Source organism: Dermacentor silvarum, chromosome 5 (assembly GCF_013339745.2).
Source record: "Dermacentor silvarum isolate Dsil-2018 chromosome 5, BIME_Dsil_1.4, whole genome shotgun sequence".
Taxonomy (NCBI): domain Eukaryota; kingdom Metazoa; phylum Arthropoda; class Arachnida; order Ixodida; family Ixodidae; genus Dermacentor; species Dermacentor silvarum.
In genome coordinates, this window is record NC_051158.1 from 185,182,410 (window position 1) to 185,201,458 (window position 19,049).

The following is a 19,049-nucleotide window of genomic DNA, read 5'->3' on the forward strand; positions in this document are numbered from 1 at the left end:
CCAATTCCAAGTCACCATATACCGGCATTCCCATGCATACAAAAGCGCAGCAGCACCAAGTTTTCCTTCAGGTGATAAATTCGTAAGTAACCTGTTTTTTAAAACGATTTCGCGCAGGTAAGGTCAATATGGAGGATGCTTAAGCTTCGCCTTTAAGAGTAGAACGCGATAGCGTTATCGGGCTCAGTTCGCATCGCATTTTTGTTTGACTAGGAAAGCCAGCTTACACACACCAAGCTTACACCGATCCCCTTAAACTCGGCTTCACTTTTAAACTGAAATGCATTGCTGGGAAGACGCTTTGCCAGGGGTCTTATATTGAAATGTGAAGGCCCTAGCATCTGCTTTATTAATTGCCCCGACGCGCGCAGGTCTGGTAAAGAATGTTTCAGTTCCCTCGTCGCAGAATTAGGCTTTCTCTTACATTCAAATTACAATTGGACGGCGAATCCAACACCGAACGACTTTGCCATTTTTCTGGCGGATTTCACTCTGAGAAATTCAATTTTTGTTCACCAAAACCTTGCACCACGTGGAGGGCCGTCGATGTGGCTGGATGATTTTCTCCGCCACCCGCGATCACCCGCCGATTGCCGACGCGGGATTTTCTGCGACTGTAGTGTTTAACGCTATGGCGTTAAAACACTACAGTGACATTTCTTTTATTTACCAAACACAAGATTGGTAGTAAAAATTAATTTACTGGGGGTATTCTTTGTACTTGCTTATCTCTTAAAATCTGGAAGTCTTGATTTCAAGGGCTTCATAAGTAATGATTACGAGGAACGCTTCGCGCTATATTGCGATTCACCAGCGGGGAGTTTCTGTCCTAATTTTTGAAAATGCCATTAGCATTCTTAGGGCACTTGACGCCCTTTCTTGGAGCAAGCTTTGTATCCGGCTCCGTCTGTAACCGTTTTCCCGCGCACCTGGTCACTGTCAAATGGTTAAAACATCGGGCTGCTGTGCTGAGAGTTGGAAACCAACCATCGGAGCCTACGTGGCGCTCTTCAACTATCACGTCAGCCACTGGGAATTCGGTAGGCGCAGCTCTTGGATCTTTCATGCTAACCGCTGGGTGTGTGCCGGAACTGCGTGGACACTTACTATGTGGCGCTCCTCAATGGCGAAACCACAATACAAAGTTTATCTGCTGCTTGAATCGTTCAGACAAACTTGCCGGAACGCACAAGTGACTTCGCGGCGGCGCTGCTGCTGTTCGGTGGTAAGCGCGAGAGTGGCATCCGGCTGCACCATTGGCGCTTTCCGGCAATGCCGCTACATTGAATACGGGGCCCTTCTGGTATGGCGTCCTTCTGTTCACTGCGCTCGACTGTTTTAGAAAGGACGAAAAAACAACTGACACACATGTGCGCAAAGTTTCAACTGTTTATTAATCGCTAGCGCACGTCAAATCTAAACATGAAAGGTGACTGCAAGACAAGGAAAAAAAAAAAAAAAAAAACATGAAAAGAAAGACGAAAAATGAAGGTATAGTCTAGGCACATCCGATTTCACAATTACTGGTATGGCTTAATCTAACATTCATCTATGGATTTAAAAGCTTTTTCTCCCAGCGCCACAGAAGGTGTGCTCGCGTGGTTTCCTGGTTCATTTTTTTAGCATGAAATACGCTTCCAAGATTTCACGTGCTTTTTCAGAGCTACAGCGAGCTTGCTTTTCTCAGAGACAGGCTTACAGCCATGTCATGCGCAGTGTGTCGCCAAATGTCCTGGAGCATTTCTGTCGCATCTCTTAACCTAATATTGATACAGCGGCCTGTCTGCCCTATGTATGATCTCCCGCACGAGAAAGGTATCTTGTAGGCAAGGCCGCTCTACACCGTCCAAAAATCTATCTACGTGGTTTATTTTGCATTTGCTTTTCGCTTATTTGTTTCTGTCGTTATTTACTTTTTTACGAAGGCATTTCATTTTTAAAGGAGCCGAAAAAGCCACTCTCCCGCCATACCTTTCGCAAATTGTTTTGAGGCCTTGGGAAACTTTATGCATATAAGGTATCACATAAGAAGCATCTTGAAATGGAGCGCAACGGGAAGGCACAACACAGGTGCTACTAACAAGACCCAGGCATGTCGGTAGAGAACCTTTTAGCCCTTTTAGCATTTTACCTTCAGAGTAATTAATTTGACGGCCAGATGTATCTGCAAAAAAGAGGCACTTGTTCCTGCATCGTGCCTGTGCTGTGCCACATTTTTTATCTTCCATTGATCGCTCTTTACACGATCGTTTTGTTCATGCTAGCAATGACGCTGTCCTTACAGTTTTTCATTATATGGACGACTTCTTAATTCTTTTTACCAAGAAATGCTCCAACTCGTATCCGCAAGCGCAAAAGTGTGTTTTCGATGATTTCAATAATCACGGCAAAGGGCTGACTTTCACATATGAGCTTCCAGAAGAAGGAAAGCTGCAGATTTACGCCTGGATTTCAGCGAAAGCCACGTGTGCTGGGCATATTCCCCGTGGGCACAAAAAGAGCACAAATCAGCTCACTCTTAAGATAATTAAGAAAGAGAGGCATTGCACCACTCTGTTTGGAATCGGCGCTTCGGAAGTCGTGCGTTCACAATGTGCAAGCTAGTTTTGACTTGCAATTGGGAAGGCTTTTTTCAGCCGGCTTCCCTGGGTCGGTCGTCATGTCAGTGGCGGAAACGCTCCTCAAAAAAAAAAAAAGAAAAAAAAAAAAAAAAAAAAAAATTAAGCGCCGTTCTTGCAAGAATGCCGCGGAAACCCTGGTGGGCACTCAGAGGCCAGAAGTGGTTCCGTACATGCACAAGGTCATACATTGCCTGAAAAAAGTGGCTACTCGATTTAACGTGCCGATGATTTTTTTAGCCCCCAAGGTTATGGTGCCGCGTCATTTTGCTGTCGCCATAGACTTCTTGCTGCCCAGTGCCGCTCTTTCATATGTAGGTGGGATAAGTTGATTCCCGTTAGAAATCATGCAAAGACAGCTACTGCATCGTTGCCATGCACAGGCGTGCAGGCGCGCCCGGCGGGATGCCCCGTTCCGGCCTCCAACCTTCCGGGGCCGATAAGCGAAACCGCCGCCTCCGGGTGTCCGGGCTGCTCGTGTTTCCTCCGTCACCAGTAGCCACGTGTGCCATCGGACGGGACGGCTTCAAGGCGCGCCGGTGGATTTAACGTGAGTGCGTCTAAACCACTACATTCGAGTAAGTGATTCACAGCTAAGCCTCATTCATAGACAGCTTGGCTTGTAATGGCTAGGGAACGAGCATACTCTGCCCTTACCAACGCAGTGTGTTCGCGATTAGCCCGACATACGAAGGGTGAACATAAGCTTGTAAAACCGAAATTTATTGCTTGGGTGGGTAGCATGCAAAGCTGTCCTACCATTGAGACTGCCAAAAAAAAAAAAGGTTAGCAGCAAAGTTGGAAGGATGTAGAGCGAGGCTGAGTTATACAACTCGTAGTTTAGGGACACGTAATATGGCAAATAAGTACTGCGGAAATAAAGTGGCAGGACGTTCATAAAAGATGTGAACTGTGAACGTTTCTTTCCGAGAAACCTCGTAGTAGGTGGATAACAATTCCCCTTTCAGTGATCATCAAGAGAGCAATGTAACTCAAGCAGTAAAAATATGCATACCCGACGCACATTTGAATTTGAGTTGGAACTTTACTTCTCGTTCATTCAATAGAGGGTAGGCTGAGACTAAAGGCCTCAGCCCCCGCCAACTACAGGTTATACAGCAGATTACATACATATTCGCGATTTCAGAAGTTACAACAGTGTTGATTACTGGAAAAATTACAGTAAAAATGTCTAATGTCTTTATATTTATGTAACAATGTCTATTATCTTTATGACTAAGCCAGTTTCATGCTTGTGAAATATGATGAAACAGCGGAGCTCTGCAGGCGTTGGTGTATAGAGCGTGGTGGGTATGACGCTCGCCATCGGACCGTGAGTACCCTGGTTCAAATCCCGCCTTGCCATGAAAGTTTATATTGTTTTCTTGCTCTCTCTCTGGCTCTCCTTTTCTCTTTCTCTCGCCCATAGCAAGTTGTGTTACAATCATCGGTACAATGCAACCATATGGGTCCCATAAATGTATGTCCTGCAAGCGTGGTTGTATAGCGCATTTCGCGTTTGCAATGTCATCAGCGTACGCTCGCGAAATGTGACTTGCAAAAGTTTGACGCAGTGCACTATAGAGGCACCCGTGTTCGGTCACGTAATAACCGCGCCTTGCTTTCTGAGAAGCCGACCCGTCAGACTTTGATTGATGAACGCCGCCACGCTTCTGCAAAAGTTATTACCGACATGTATTCGAAAGACGCATTAGTAACTGACACGAGTGATATTGTGTCTCAATTCGAAGACTTCTATTCGATGCTCTTCAGTGATGCTTCTGGAGACCACAATATCAAGCTTCTACAATACTTTGCGTCTTTAATAACTCCTCTAAGTGATGAACAATGTTCAGTCATTAGCGGTCCCTTTACTAAACAGGAGCTAGAGGTTGCCATTGATCAGTTACCCATGTCAAAAACTCCCGGTCCCGATGGAATTTCGGGTGAATTTCATAAAACCTCTAAGTCCTTTCTTACGCCTGTTCTACTGAAGATATTTTTAACAAGTTTTGAACTAGAGGATTTACCACAGTCTTTCACAAAAAGCCACACAATGTTAATACCTAAAGTACTGACAGAGAAAAATTACGTTCTGTTGATGGTTATAGACCGATTACATTGTCAAACGTTGACTACAAAACTTTTGCTAAAATTTTGTCAAATAGGTGTCAGGTAGCGATTTCAATTCTTATTGGTCCTCATCAAACATGCGGTATCAAAGGCGGTTCCATAGAAACTAACATACAGGTCTCTCGCACAGTTCTTGAATACTGTTCTACTTCTTATGATCAACTTGCAATGCTCCAGATTGACCTCGCAAAAGCATTTGATCGGGTTCGTTTTTATTTTTTCTTCTACAACATGCCAATGTAGGATCCACAGGGCTTAATGGCGTTCGACTTTGTTATAGTCGTTGTACGATCCGCTTTGCTGTCAATGGTAGGCTCTCAAATCCCGTCCACATTCGTTCTTCCGGGAAACAAGGATGCCCTATGTCCCCGCTCCTCTTTGGCCTCTACTTAGAAATACTCTGTCAGCATTTTGAACTGCAGCAGTGTTCGTGGATTTAATATTCTCGGTAATGAGGTAAAAGTGCTAGCATGATATTGCATTCTTCTGCAAAGACAAGCCATGCATCGATAAAACTCTTTCTATCATAGAAGAGTTTGGTTGTGTCTCCGGCGCGCGGATGAATAGCACTAAAAGCTCAGGGCTATGGTTTGGATATTGGGCCATTACACCATCAAATTATGCTGGCATTTAGTGATCCTGTGTGCCACCTAAATATCTAGGAGTTCCACTGCATGCCTACAAGTTCAGTGCACACTACTGGAGAGAGCGCGTTCCAGTCCTCCAGAGCTACACAAATACCTTTGTCCCGCACCGTCTATCAATATTTGGAAGAGCAGAAGCCTGCAACATGTTTTTGGCAACCAAAGTTTTCCATGTCTTTCAGGTTCTTCACTGCGCAAGGCTTTACCATCAACGTTTTCATAAGATTTTTTCAACGTTCATATGGTCTTCCAGTTCTGAACCTATGAGACGCGACAACATTTTTCGACCAGTGAGTGCTGGAGGGTTAGGGTTGGTGCATTTATATGCGCGACAGTTAGTCTCGCGCTTTTTCTTTTTTCGGGATAGCTGTCATCTGGTATTACGAGCTTTCTTGCAGGTAAACCTGGTTCATGTCCTGCCAGAATTGATGGTGTCCTCAAACTGAATTTCTAGACCTTGTTTATGGGGGTTTGTGCGTGAGGTTTATTTTTCGATTTCTTTTCTGACTGTTCGCTTTTCTAAAGATTATTTATTTACTGTGTGACGAAAAAAATCTTTACGAAGATTTAATATCGATGTTGTTCCCTCCGCCGTTTTATCGATGCGTATACATCACATTACCAGGACATGATGTGCTTGCAAGAGCGCGCAAAATGTCAGTTCCCCCTTCTACAAAAACTTTTTTTTTACAAATTACACACTGAAACCTTGCCTGTTAAAACAAGGCTGCATAAAAAGAATATTTTCGTTTCGTCAGTTAACTGTCGCCTATGTGACGTGCCTGAAACCACTGAACACTGTTTTATTGTTTCTAAAGATGCCATTTTATTTTGGGATATATCCATAGAAATTTGCAAAAATATTTTGATCTAAATTATCACAGTATCCGATATATTGTTGCTCCGTAAGGTGATGTTCCATTCGATAAGTTTTACTGATAGGCCTGCATAGCCTATGGAAATCTCGTATGCAAGACCGAAATGCAGAAAAAAATATTTCCTCAAGATCGCATTTCACTCAGATGATCATGCACTTAAAGGACATTTACAACCAAGAAGAATGTTAGCCGGCTTGGTATCCACTTTTGATTAGGTGTTTAACTTCGTCTTTCAAGTTTTTGCTGTGAAGGACGGTGTTGCTGTGTGTGCCATTTTCTTCATATGGACTGCTCGTTGACGTTTGATTACTTATGTACACCTGGTGCTCATATTGTAAATAGTTCCTGTACATACATTTCATTCATTGTAATAAATACCACGTTAAAAAAAGTGGTTATATAGCGCAGTGGTTATGACGCTTGCCTTCGGACCCTGGGTACCCGGACTCGAATGCCGCCTCGCCATAAAGTTCATTTTAGGGGCGAAGCTCTTCGGGCGTGGGTCTGTCCTTCCTCCGATGTAGTATGTAGCCACCTGTAGTTTTATGAAGTGTTCACTAGATGGCGTAAGTGTCGATCTTTCTTTATATAAGTGTATATAATGTCACTATAGTCGGGTACAACTTTAGAAGACAGGAGGAGGCCCCGCCCAGTTGACCGAAGCGCAGCAGCCAATTCCTCCGCGACTAAAGAAATAGTCCCACTCAAAAAATTGTGACTGCTTTTAAAACACGTATTTGTCGGTATAAATAAGATTTGTGTATCTTGACGAGTGGTTTGGTAAAACTATCATGATGGAAATGCTACCGCACATGCCGGATCGCGAGAGAAAAATAACTCCGTGCCTTCTACAACGCTGTGCGTCGTCTGCTACAGAGCAAGATCGACGGCACCGGGCGTAGCAGTCGCTGGCTTAATAGCATAAGATTCATATATACTTTTTGTGTGCTTGCACAACCTTATTTTTTTAATGTGTTGGGCTTATTTTTAATTAATATTTTTTTCTTTTTTTTTCGCGGTTGCGAACCTGCGATCTCGTGAGTTCGCGAACGATCGCGCGCGGCATTCCGTGCCAGTTTTCCGCCATGGAGCCCAGCGAGGTGACATCGGAACGCGATCCTTTGTTGCCGAACGAGCCTTGTGTCGCCTCGATGACCACACCACCAAGGAGCCTCGGCAAGAACAAGAGCGGCCACATCCTGAACAGCGATTCACGCTACATGATCTTCCACTGCTACACGTTTTGGCGTAACAGGCAGCCTGAACGCAGCGTGGAGGACACGAACAAGTTTGTCGCCGACATGATTGGTGTAAGCGAAAGGACTGTGTTCAGGGTGAGGCAGGAAGTTAAAGCTTCGCATTTTTCGGGTGGCAAACTGACGACGCCCTCGCGAAAGCGGCCACGCAATGCGGAGAAGAGGAGACGCAGCGCGAAGTTTGACAGCTTCACGTTGTGCGCGCTGAGATCATGTGTGCACGATTTCTTTCGCCGCAACGAGATACCGACGGTCGAGAAGGTAACTACCGAGTTCTCGGAGCGTATGGAACTACCATCACTAAGGCGGTGTACTGTGCGTCGCCTGCTTGCCGAGATCGGCTTCAAGCACGAAAAGAGAAGCCGCAACTCGCTGCTTATCGACCGGGATGACATCACCGATTGGCGGAATCGCTACCTCCGTGATGTGGAGCGCTACCGGGCGGCAGGCCGAAAGATCTTCTACCTGGACGAGACATGGGTGACGGCAGGACACACTCGGTCGATCGTGTGGACAGACACCGTGGTGCAGAAGCGCGGACGGCTGTTCGCTCGAGCAAATGGCCTGACGACGGGTCTAAAACAACCTTCTGGGAAAGGTCAGCGCCTAATCGTGACGCACATCGGCAGCGAGGATGGTTTCGTCGACGGCTGCTTGGATATATTCCGAGGCCAAAAGACAGGCGACTACCACGAGGAAATGGACGGAAATCGCTTTGAGGGCTGGTTCAATGACGTTCTGCAGAAGTTGCCAGCTGGTAGCGTCATTGTTTTAGACAATGCACCTTACCATAGCCGGCGAGAAGAGAAATTGCCGACGACGGCCTGGAAGAAGGAAAAGATACAGGAGTGGCTCACAAGCAAGAACATCACCTACGGTGAAAGGATGATAAAGAAGCAGCTGCTTGAGCTGGTGGCATCTGTAAAGTCACGCTTTCTGAGCTACATCGTAGACAACACAGCTGTAAAGGCCGGTTGCATTGTACTCAGGCTCCCGCCGTACCACTGCGAATTTAATCCCATTGAGCTTGTGTGGGCCAAGGTCAAAAATGGCATCGCTGCGGACAACAGAGACTTCAAGCTGTCCTCGGTTGATGTCATCTTGAGGGAGAAAATCAAGCAGGTAACGGCGGAAGACTGGAGGAAGAGCATTCAGCATGTGATGGACTTGGAGGCAAAGTTCAGACTTGACACGTCTGGGACTGAGCACATTCAACCCATCATCATCCAGCTGGGTGAAGATGACACTGAAGAAAGCGACTCCGACTGCGAGCTGTCTGGCATTGAGCCACTTGACGAAGCATAAACGCTTCTTATTAACAAAAGAACAGCCCTTATTAGGGCTACCAAAATTTTGCCGGTGGGTTCGCAACAGCCAACCATCCATTCCGTGACCTCTCAAATAAATAAGCAGTTTCATTTATGGCATATTCCTTAAAATAGAAGCTCAATTCTGATAAGCAACGTCCTGCATACATTGTGCTCGATTTAAGAAGTGGCATAGAAACACATTTAAATGCTGGCATATCTGAATTGAAACACTATTGTTAACCCTGATTATCGTTGGCGGGCTCAAAATGCTAATTCGGGCAGCCATTCATGTGGTTGCATTGTTTATTTTGTTATCTGGCTCACGCAAGTAATGCGATTAAGAGAACAAATATAAAACATTATTAGCTTAGAGAGGCCCAAACTGCTCATTCAGGCAGCCACCGTCGAGTTTGACGCGCCCCATAGTGAAATAGCAGTAGTCAGAGCACGCTTTATGGTTATGTTAGCAGTCTACACTGAAAATCGCAGTCATGCCATAGCGAGTGGTGGTGAAATAGCAGCAGACAACACGAAACTGACAGCCACTGTCAGCAGCTTCAATGCCAAAGCACATTCATGTGGTTGCATTCTTTTGTTATCTGGCTCACACAAGTAATGCGATTAAGAGAACAAATATAAAACATCATTAGCTTAGAGAGGCCCAAAATGCTCATTTAGGCAGCCACCGTCGAGTTTGACGTGCCCCATAGTGAAATAGCAGTAGTCAGAGCACGCTTGATGGTTCTGTTAGCAGTCTGCACTGTAAATCACAGTCATGTCATAGCAAGTGGTGGTGAAATAGCAGCAGACAACACCAAACTGCCACTGTCAGCAGCTTGAATGCCAAAGCACATTCATGTGGTTGCATTGTTTATTTTGTTATCTGGCTCACACAAGTAATGCGATTAAGAGAACAAATATAAAACATCATTAGCGTAGAGAGGCCCAAAATGCTCATTCAGGCAGCCACCGTCGAGTTTGACGCGCCCCATAGTGAAATAGCAGGAGTCAGAGCACGCTTGATGGTTACGTTAGCAGTCTGCACTGGAAATCGCAGTCATGTCATAGCGAGTGGTGGTGAAATAGCAGCAGACAATACCAAACTGACAGCCACTGTCAGCAGCTTGAATGCCAAAGCACATTCATGTGGTTGCATTGTTTATTTTGTTATCTGGCTCACACAAGTAATTGCGATTAAGAGAACAAATATAAAACATCATTAGCTTAGTGAGGCCCAAACTGCTCATTCAGGCAGCAACCGTCGAGTTTGACGCGCCCCATAGTGAAATTAGTCTGAGCACGCTTTATGGCTCCGTTAGCAGTCTGCACTGAAAATTGAGGTGTTGTCATAGCCAATTTTCAATTTATTAACCTGACTCGAGCAAGTAATGCGAATGCAAGCACAATTATTAACGTGAATAACTTTGCTAGCATTTTTTTGTCATATTTACGTACCGGAAAAAAGTTGAACGTGTTTTAGTGAGTCACTTTGTTCATTACAAGCCGTAGGCAAAGTGACGGACAGATTCAGACAGTGATACTGGGGAATAAATGGTGAAAGTTGCAAAAGCTCTCACAGCACTGCTTTGCTGGACTCCATTCACTAGAAAACTGCATTTGTAATGATGAAAGCGTCATGACAGGAAATGATACCCCACTGCACAATGTTATATATGTGTACCACTACATGTGACGGGCAGCAAAACCATCTGTTTATAAAGACTGAATGCAACAACATAGCAAGGTGCTGTTTCACAATATGGCACCTTTTCATGTGCACTTCTGGTAAGCTACCGTATGAACTGATGCATAAACACATTAACAGGGGAAAGAGACGAAGTAACTGTGCAAGCCACGTGATGCTTTTAACATTTTGTATCTGTCAATGTTTCTGTTGTCACAGCTGATAGAACTTTCTTTGGTGCAAGTTGATTAATCACGTTGCAGCAACAGCAAAAGAAGCAAGGTCAGAATAGTAGGAGAAAACAAAGCAAGGTGGCAGACTGAGGAGGCAAGGTTGACAAGAGAGAATAGCTTTAATGACATCGAAGAGACCAGCCCTGCTATTCACAGGACTTGATGCTTTGAATGAGACGAGTTAATGGAATTGTCGAAAGTCGTGGCTGCAGCATGCTTACAAGAACAAATGCAAAAATAAAAGGATAGAAATAGGAACAAATACATACACGCACGGAAGAACTCACATATTCACACACATGAACACAAACGCGAGCGCGAAAACTAAGATCTAAAATACAAAAAGGGCAAAATAACAAATATACACAAACACACAAGAAAACACGCACACTCATTTAACGCAGACACGAGTAGAACTATTAGGAGTCAGTTCACAAGCAGCTGTGCCTACTTTGTCGTACTTTTTTTTTAATGTACATATTGGCTCTGTTGCCTTCACTGTCATAGGATTTTTTTAGTAGCGACATATCACGACAAAGCGCAAAGCTGTGTTGTGGGAAAGCAAGTCGAGCGCTGACAGCACAACTTATGCGCGATTGTGTCACAGCAGGCTTTCTACAGCTGGCGCGTGCAGTGAGCGAAGAGTTGTAAGCCACACAGCGACGGGAATTCATGCCAAGCTCCCTTGCAACGGCACCAGTGTATCAGTCATAATTTTAAATTAGCATTCAGGCTGACATTAAGGAAACAAACACTGCTTCCAAACGCCTGACCGTTAACAATCCAATGACATTCGCTCAAGCAGCGCGTGTTAGTCACTGATTGTTAGCATTGGTGGAAAGCAATCAATCGACGGTGCTACACAACACTCGAACGACGCCGCTAGACGCTCGGCTATCTTATCACACTGCTGCCAACGATCGGTCGTTTGCACGCTGAGCTGGCGGCAACGAATCTGTGCGTTGGAGGTTGCTTTCACAAATCTTTTCTGTTGAGAAACTCGCAGGTTGGTTTCATCCGCGCACGCTTTTCTCATTTATCCTGATAATGGTTTTGCTCCATCACTTCACCACGTCCGACGAGAAACGCAGGGGCACAGTACACAAACACACCCGCCGCTCACAGTAGGTACCAGACTTTGGCGAACTCTCCTCGTCGTAACTTCACTTAGGAGCAAAACAAAACACCACGGAACAAACACGTACGATGTTTGTTTGCAGCGGTATGCCGCCGCGCTTGTTTCCACACGAAGTGCAGCGCAGCGCCACCGATGTTCGCTGCAATCTTTCTTCGCCGGCTCAAGGCTCAGAACAAACGCACGCGGCACAAATTGTGCATCGTAAGCTCACAATAATATTTCTGGCATGACAGACCACCACAAACAATTTGAATTCACTCTGACGAAGGGAGACGCACAGAGCTGACGCGACTCGGCCCCGTTCGAAGCGAGGGCGGTTATGTTAGGCATGTTCTCCGTCGGCGGGGACACCGGCCGTCCGGCTCATGACGTCACCTGAAGTGCGCGCCTATTGGTGCCGGCTCGTGTCCATCCGCCTTTGAGGGGCAAATGCCGCTGTCTTCTAAAGTTGTATCCGACTATAGGTGGCGCTAGTTTTTCGTATAGTTGATGAGAAAACCTACAATGTGGTGCGACGGGTTACCGCTAGGGGGTGTTATAATAAAAGGTGCTCGCTCTTGGCGCGCTTTCTCTTTCGTTCGGAGTCGCCGGATGGAAGACAAGGCTGCGGAGCGGAGAGCACGGAAGGCGGCGGCGGCGCGCGCTCGCAGGCAGAATCCCGCAGTGAGAGCCCGCGAGGCCACGGCTTCACGACAGGCAGCGCGGCGGCGGCGCGAAGACCCCGTAGTGCGAGAACGAGAGGCAGAAGCGGCACGGCTGCGGCGCGAAGACTCAGGCGTTCGCTAACGCGAAGTAGCGGCGTTATCCAACCGTTATCCCTTCATTTCACGGACCACAAAGCTGTGGTAATGAAGGGACTCCGCAAACCAAGCGTCCAAGAAAATAAAACGTATTGTATATATACACACACTGTTTCTCACGTGTTTACTTGATCATATACTGGGCGAATTACTCGGAGTGTTCACGGTTTACCGATGATCCCTCCGGAGCTTCGCCCCATCATCATCATTCACCTCGTGGATATGCTGTGATTTTTTTGTAGCGTTAGCTACACTGGCCTAGCCAAGCCCGTTTCGCGCGGTACATCAAGAGCCGTGCTGCGCATGCGCAAGGATCAGTGATGTCACACGGCTTGCGCACCGGAGCCACCGGAGCCGGCACCTCTCGCGCACTCCGCCGCCGCCGCCGCGCGCGACTCACCGCCGCCGGTCTGCGCATTCCAGAGGAGTGACGTCGTAGCCGTGGTAGACGCACTGGCGCTGGCGCGCGCTCGCTGTGCAGTCGCCGTCTGACACTGCGCTGGAGCCGCTGCGCTTCTGACTGGCGTTTGTGTGTGTCATTGGAGCAGCAGTAAGCATGACAATCAAGCTAATCCTTGACAATCTAGACAACCAGGAAAGCTAAGAATAATCAGCTGAACCTTTGCTAACGCTACGTATATCCTGGCATAGCCGAGCTAAGCCACTGCAACATTTTTGATCACCGGAGCTGTTTAAGCCGACCGTCAGTCCGTGTGTCGCGAACACCTCGCTGAGCGGCATGTGCTTCGCCTCCTCTCCGTGCCGTGCACATGTTGCCTTGACATGAGACGTTAAGGAGAGGGAAGGAGAGCATGCACGCGGCGCGCGCGATGCTCAGGAGAGAGAGAAAATGAGAGGGAGGGAGGGAGGGAGAGAGAAAGAAATTACAGCAGCACCAACGAGGCAACGCGCGGAGCTACTGCCGACGCCTTCCGTGTTTCCCCGCGTTCGCGCTGAACGCGCGCGAACCGCAGCAGGCGCCTCTGGCAGCGGCTCGGCAGGTTTCGACCAGCCACTCCCCGGCAAGTGTGGAGGCGCAGCTTGGCCTGGACGTCACCGGGGAGATAAAGCTTGAAGCCGCCGCGACGGCGCAGCACTCTCGTTGACTCTGTGGCGAGTACATGTAGCCATTTCTTTATGGAAAAATAAACCTGATTTGATTGATTGATTGATTGACAAAGGACGACCAAAGAAGATCCGGACACCCGAAGAAAAAGCCGCTCATCTTGAAGCGCGTCGCGCGGCCAAGCGAGAATCTGAGCGTCGGCGGCGAGCCGATCCGGAATAACGCGCGCAGCAGCACTTAGCATTGCCTACCAAACTAAGCCAAGCCTAGTAAAACCTGGAAGATGCTAAGTCGATCACCAGCTCCGCTGTTTACTCCAGCCTTGCACCACTAGTGCAAGCTGCCACATTTTTTTATTTATTTCTCTCGTTTTCTGTCTGTCTCTCTTTCTTCTCTGTACCTCCTCTCCTTCTATGCTCCGCTTTCACTCTCTCCCAGCTCGGCGATGCTGCGCACGACGAGACCAACCTAGTGATGCTTTCACAGCTCCTCTGCGAAAATTCTCCGACGATTATGATACTCGCTATTGGGAAATTTGAGCACCGCTGTATACGTGTTTTCATTTCGCGATATGTTGGCGGGCGCGGACAATCTGTACAGGCATGTTGCAAACGGAGCTTAGTGGGGCGCAACTGCATCGCTAATCGGGAGATGAACGAATGAAAATTAATGAGTTATTTTCCTATGAAAAGTATTACATGGTGGGGTTCTGGGTAAAAAGTTGCGCGCAGGCAACTTGACCAGCCCAAAAACCCATGAAAGGCAACAGAAGGCAGCGGGCGCTCACATGTGAGTACACAGGTGGGTAGGTGTCAAATTACAAAAATGTTGGTTTACAAACAGGACGTAAAACATTTTAATAATCAGAAAAACAAGTTGTCTGTGTTCACAAGGAAATATTAATTTTATATATGAGCGTTATGAATTACTTAAAGCATTGGTATGATACCAGAACGAAAAAAAAAAAACGTAACATAGCACTATATTTAGTACAACACAAACTAAAGCAAGAAACGGCATAGACGGCATAGACGGCAAATATACAGCATAGCGTATGCACAAACGCAATAAACAACAATAATTAGTTGGACTGAACGGTGCATAAGGACAGAAGATCTCGTAACGCGAGGTTGTTCATTAAAGTCGGAAATGTATGTCGAAGCATTTGTTCACCATAATTCGTTCTTGAGTGCGGAATGTTGCATTGTTCAGCTGTCCTAGTGTCAGGGCTGCGACATGTTCGTTTGGCACTGACGTTCGACACGTCAGTGCCAAACGGTGTTGAAAGAAATTTTCAATCCTAAGTGTTGTGAACAGTAGCTGAGTAGGAGCATCGTACGGCTTATTACATATCAAGCTTATTATTTTCTCTGCAAGATAGAGAGACAGTGAATATTTGTTTTTGATGCGGTGCCCCATACTAGACAGGAGTAACTTAAATGACTTAAAAATAAAGCTTTGTAAATTAGTGTTTTATTGCGATAGCAATTATATGGACACTTGAACCGGATTTCTGCCGTCGGCGTCGTCGTCGCCGTCGTCGTCGCCGTCGCCGTCGCCGTCGTCGTCGCCGTCGCCGTCGCCGTCGCCGTGACGTTCCCTATAGATAAAATCTTCGCCGCGCGCCGTATGACCGAGAGGAAGCGTGCGGAGACGCGCGCTATCACGGAGAGCGAACGCACTCAATCTCCCACGCGCAAGCAAGGAAGCAGGAAGCCAGCGCCGGAGGGAGCAAGGGGGGGGGGGGGGCGCACTTCTCTGCCAACAACCGCGCTCGTCGCTCGCTCGCACCGTCTCTTATCTCCACACGGCTCTGACCTTTAAGTGCATTCGCCGCTCAGTTTCCGTTGAAGCGATAGACCGCACGTACCTTCGCCCGTTGCGGCGTATGCTTGCTGCCAGCGTTTTGACAGTCGTTGTCTGCTGTCATTCAGTGTGATCTCTTCGTGTTTGTGCGCGCTCACACCACGCTTGTTCATTCAGTTCGTAATAGTCGGGCCACATTTTCCAACGCACGCTACACACGCAATGCTGCCCGGATCGGCAGTGCAGCGCTACAGGTGTGTCCCTTCGCACGCGCTGCCCACGGGAAGCGCTTCTCATCAACACCACCGTTTCACATGCGCCTTCTCGTGGTCATCGAGTCTCTCTTCATGTCGGTCTACTTACGCCGCAGCACACCTGCTTACTTAATCAGCTCATGTTTACTACAATTCATATTGCTACCAAAGCCGCTCACCTTACTTCGTATGACATTGCTGTGTTGCTATCGCATTCATTGCTTCGCCCTTAGGGCGAAACTGTGACATTTTTTATTTCGTGTGGAAGATATTTAAGACTGCGCCAACAACTTGCGATAGTTATTGAGCGAGGAAGTCATAATGGGTGTTCCACGTCGTATGCTTATCGAAGAAGACACCTAGCGTTTTTATTGTTTTTACAATTTCAGTTCTTGAGCCCCCTATAAGTAAATCTGTTTCTGATGTAATTTTCTTATTTTTTGCTTCAAACAGCACTGCCTTAGTTTTGTTTGCATTATTTTAAGGCCGTTTTCAACAGACCATTCGTGGACTTTCCTTAGAACAATGTTGGAGGTCATTATGAGGCTATGTGCATTGTTTGAATTAAATAGCAAAGTGGTGTCTTCAGCACAAATAACATTTTGTGTTAGGATCAACATTAACCAAGTCCTTTACGTAGAAATGAAACAGAAGGGACCCCAAAATGGGGCTTCCTTGTGGAACGCCAACCTCGACTGGTCTGACATGGAATACAGCATCAAGTTCCACTAGCTGCTTTCTGTGTTTCAGGTACGATGTGATTCAGTCTAGATCTAGCCCCGTATACTGTAATTGGTTAATTTTTGCAACAATAAAGCATGATTTATACTGTCGAATTCATTAATGTAATCTATAAATACTCCTAGGGTTAAAAAACGCTCTTCCAGGTTCACAATGAATTCTTCTTGTTCAACGAGGGCAATTTCCGGGGATAAATGTTTTAGAACGGCATACTGGCAATTAGATATCAATCTCTTTGTTTCAGTGAATACTGTTATAGGACTGGCAATAATTTTCTCCAATCCTTTCGAAAAGATAGGTAATATTGAAATTGGTCTGTAATTACGTATTTGTCTGTTATCTCCTTTTTAAACATTGCAAGTACCATAGCAATGTGCATTTTACACGGAAACACACCAGAAGAAAGGCAGAGATTGTAGGTATACATTAACAGAGGAGCTGCAATGTCAATACTTACTTCACAGGCCTGATTTGTAGATTATTAATATCACGTGTGGTGCTATTCCTTAATTCGTGAAAAATGGTGACTACTTCAGACACAGTCATAGTGCTCAAACAAACAGTGTCCGGACACCCTAACAATCGGTGACAGGCGTTCATGTTCACGGGTGGGTTGTCAATTTGAGTAAAATGTTCATTAAACGCTTCCGGCCAAACAATCACCTCGTATTTCTTTTCCATCGCGTACGATCGTGCGATCTTTCGGTGAATGGTTGAGTAGCGAGTTTAATTTGTTCCACATCTATTTGCTGTCATTTTCAGAACACTGAAAATAATTCTCATCATAACATGCTACGGGAGTAATTAAATTCGTCATACAATTTATTTTTCAGTTGAATATGAGCGTACAATTATTTGGTTATCCATGGTTTACGAATTTTAGCTGACCGCTTTTTTCGTATTTGGCAAGGAAAATGCTTTCGGTAGGAGGCACAAAACTTATCAAGAAAGATATTGAATGCCTCGTCAGGATCCTTCGTTTGGTAGACATCGTCCCAGTTTATCAGACTTGATTCTGCCCGATAATGCTCAAGCCGAACACGTGTAATCGGCAGAGTGGTATCAGGGGACGTATTCTGAAACGTTCCACTTCGGCGTTATTTCGCTTTTGGCCTTCAGATGCGCGCTGATTGGCTGGTTGAGCAAAATTGAATGACGTCGGGCTCAACCAGCTAATCAGCTCATCCAATTTTGCTAAAACAGCCAATCAGCGCGCATCTGAAGTCGAAAAGCGAAATATCGCTGAAGTGGAACGTTTCAGAATACGTCCCTTGTGCATAACTCTGTTTTCTTTTATTGACGCGATCAAAAGTTTGATAAACTGACATGTGGTCACTGATGAAAAACGCTACCTTTATGCTGCATGCGGCAGAGCTGGTTATGAAAAAATCAAGGCACGTTTCCGTAGAGCACGCAACTCTCGTGGTTGCTGTGATAGCATTGAAGCACCCATAAGATTGCAACGGGAGTTCGCGCTTAACTTTACTTTGTGCTAAAAAGTTTATGTTGAAATCGCCTCCCCACACAATTTTATATTCTTATTCAGAGGTGTACAAAAATTGTCGCAGTTTCACCCGAAAGGCGAAACATCAGTTGCGATAGCGATAGCAAATTAGTAGAGAGCTATACCACGGCCGCTGGATAAAAAAAAAAGCTTTCACAGCATATCCAGGGGGTGAATGATGATGAGTGGGCGAAGCTCCGGAGGTCCATGACTCTTCCGTGAAAGTTCGCCCATTACATCATCATGAAATACGTGAGAACCAGTGTGTGAGGTTATATAAGAACTTTTATTCATTTTCTAAGATGAGGTTTGGCTTCCGTTGTCCCTTCCAAATGGCGGCTTTATGGTCCGTGAAATGCAAGGAGAGCGGTTCTTGTATGGGGTGCAGTTGGACGTTCGTAAATCCAATGTCTATATGCACGTCCCTCGGGTGGTCGTGGGTTTCAAGTAGTCAAAGGATGTGCACGTGAGAGCATATCTGCAAGCCATGTGTTGTATAAGCCAATTATTGTTCCTGTCTGCGATATCCACGTTAAAATCACCAACCAGTATGAACGGTGCATTCTTGTACTTTGTATTGTAATCTTTCAATGCCGTATCAATGTATGCCTTGACATTTCCGACCGACAGGTTGGGAGCTAGATACATGGTGAGTAGGTTGATTCCGCTGTCAAAGAGCTTTACACCGGCATGTTCCCCGTTATGGCTCTGAGTGGTGAGTGGTAATTTCAGGTCTTGAGCCGTTTCCGTTTGTTTGACGTAGATGGCCACACCGCCTGCGGGACGCTCTGCCTCCTCGGTACAAACGACGGGAACGAAACCTTTAATAAACGGTTATTTCGCGTTCCAGGTCTCGGTAAGGCAGAGCACGTCCACAGCAGTCAGCATGGGGTCTACATCGTCTACATCTCCACGTGTGCATTCAGAGAGCGAACGTTGAGGAGGGCAATGGTAAAGTCGTTGGTGGAGTCAACGTGCGCTCCC

At 46.3% G+C, this 19,049-nt stretch overlaps 1 protein-coding gene across 4 annotated transcripts in view; it reads left to right on the forward strand.

The window, feature by feature from the left end:
- The window catches only part of LOC119453950 (phenoloxidase-activating factor 2), a 208,381-nt gene that overhangs the window by 12,226 nt on the left and 177,106 nt on the right, over positions 1-19,049 (forward strand). Inside the window, exon 1 of one of the 4 annotated variants that reach the window (XM_037715984.2) lies at positions 3,130-3,168. The exons of 2 other annotated variants lie outside the window; for them this stretch is intronic. The gene's annotated coding sequence lies outside the window, so the exon portion shown is untranslated. One more of the 4 variants, XM_049666932.1, reaches the window with a different exon arrangement.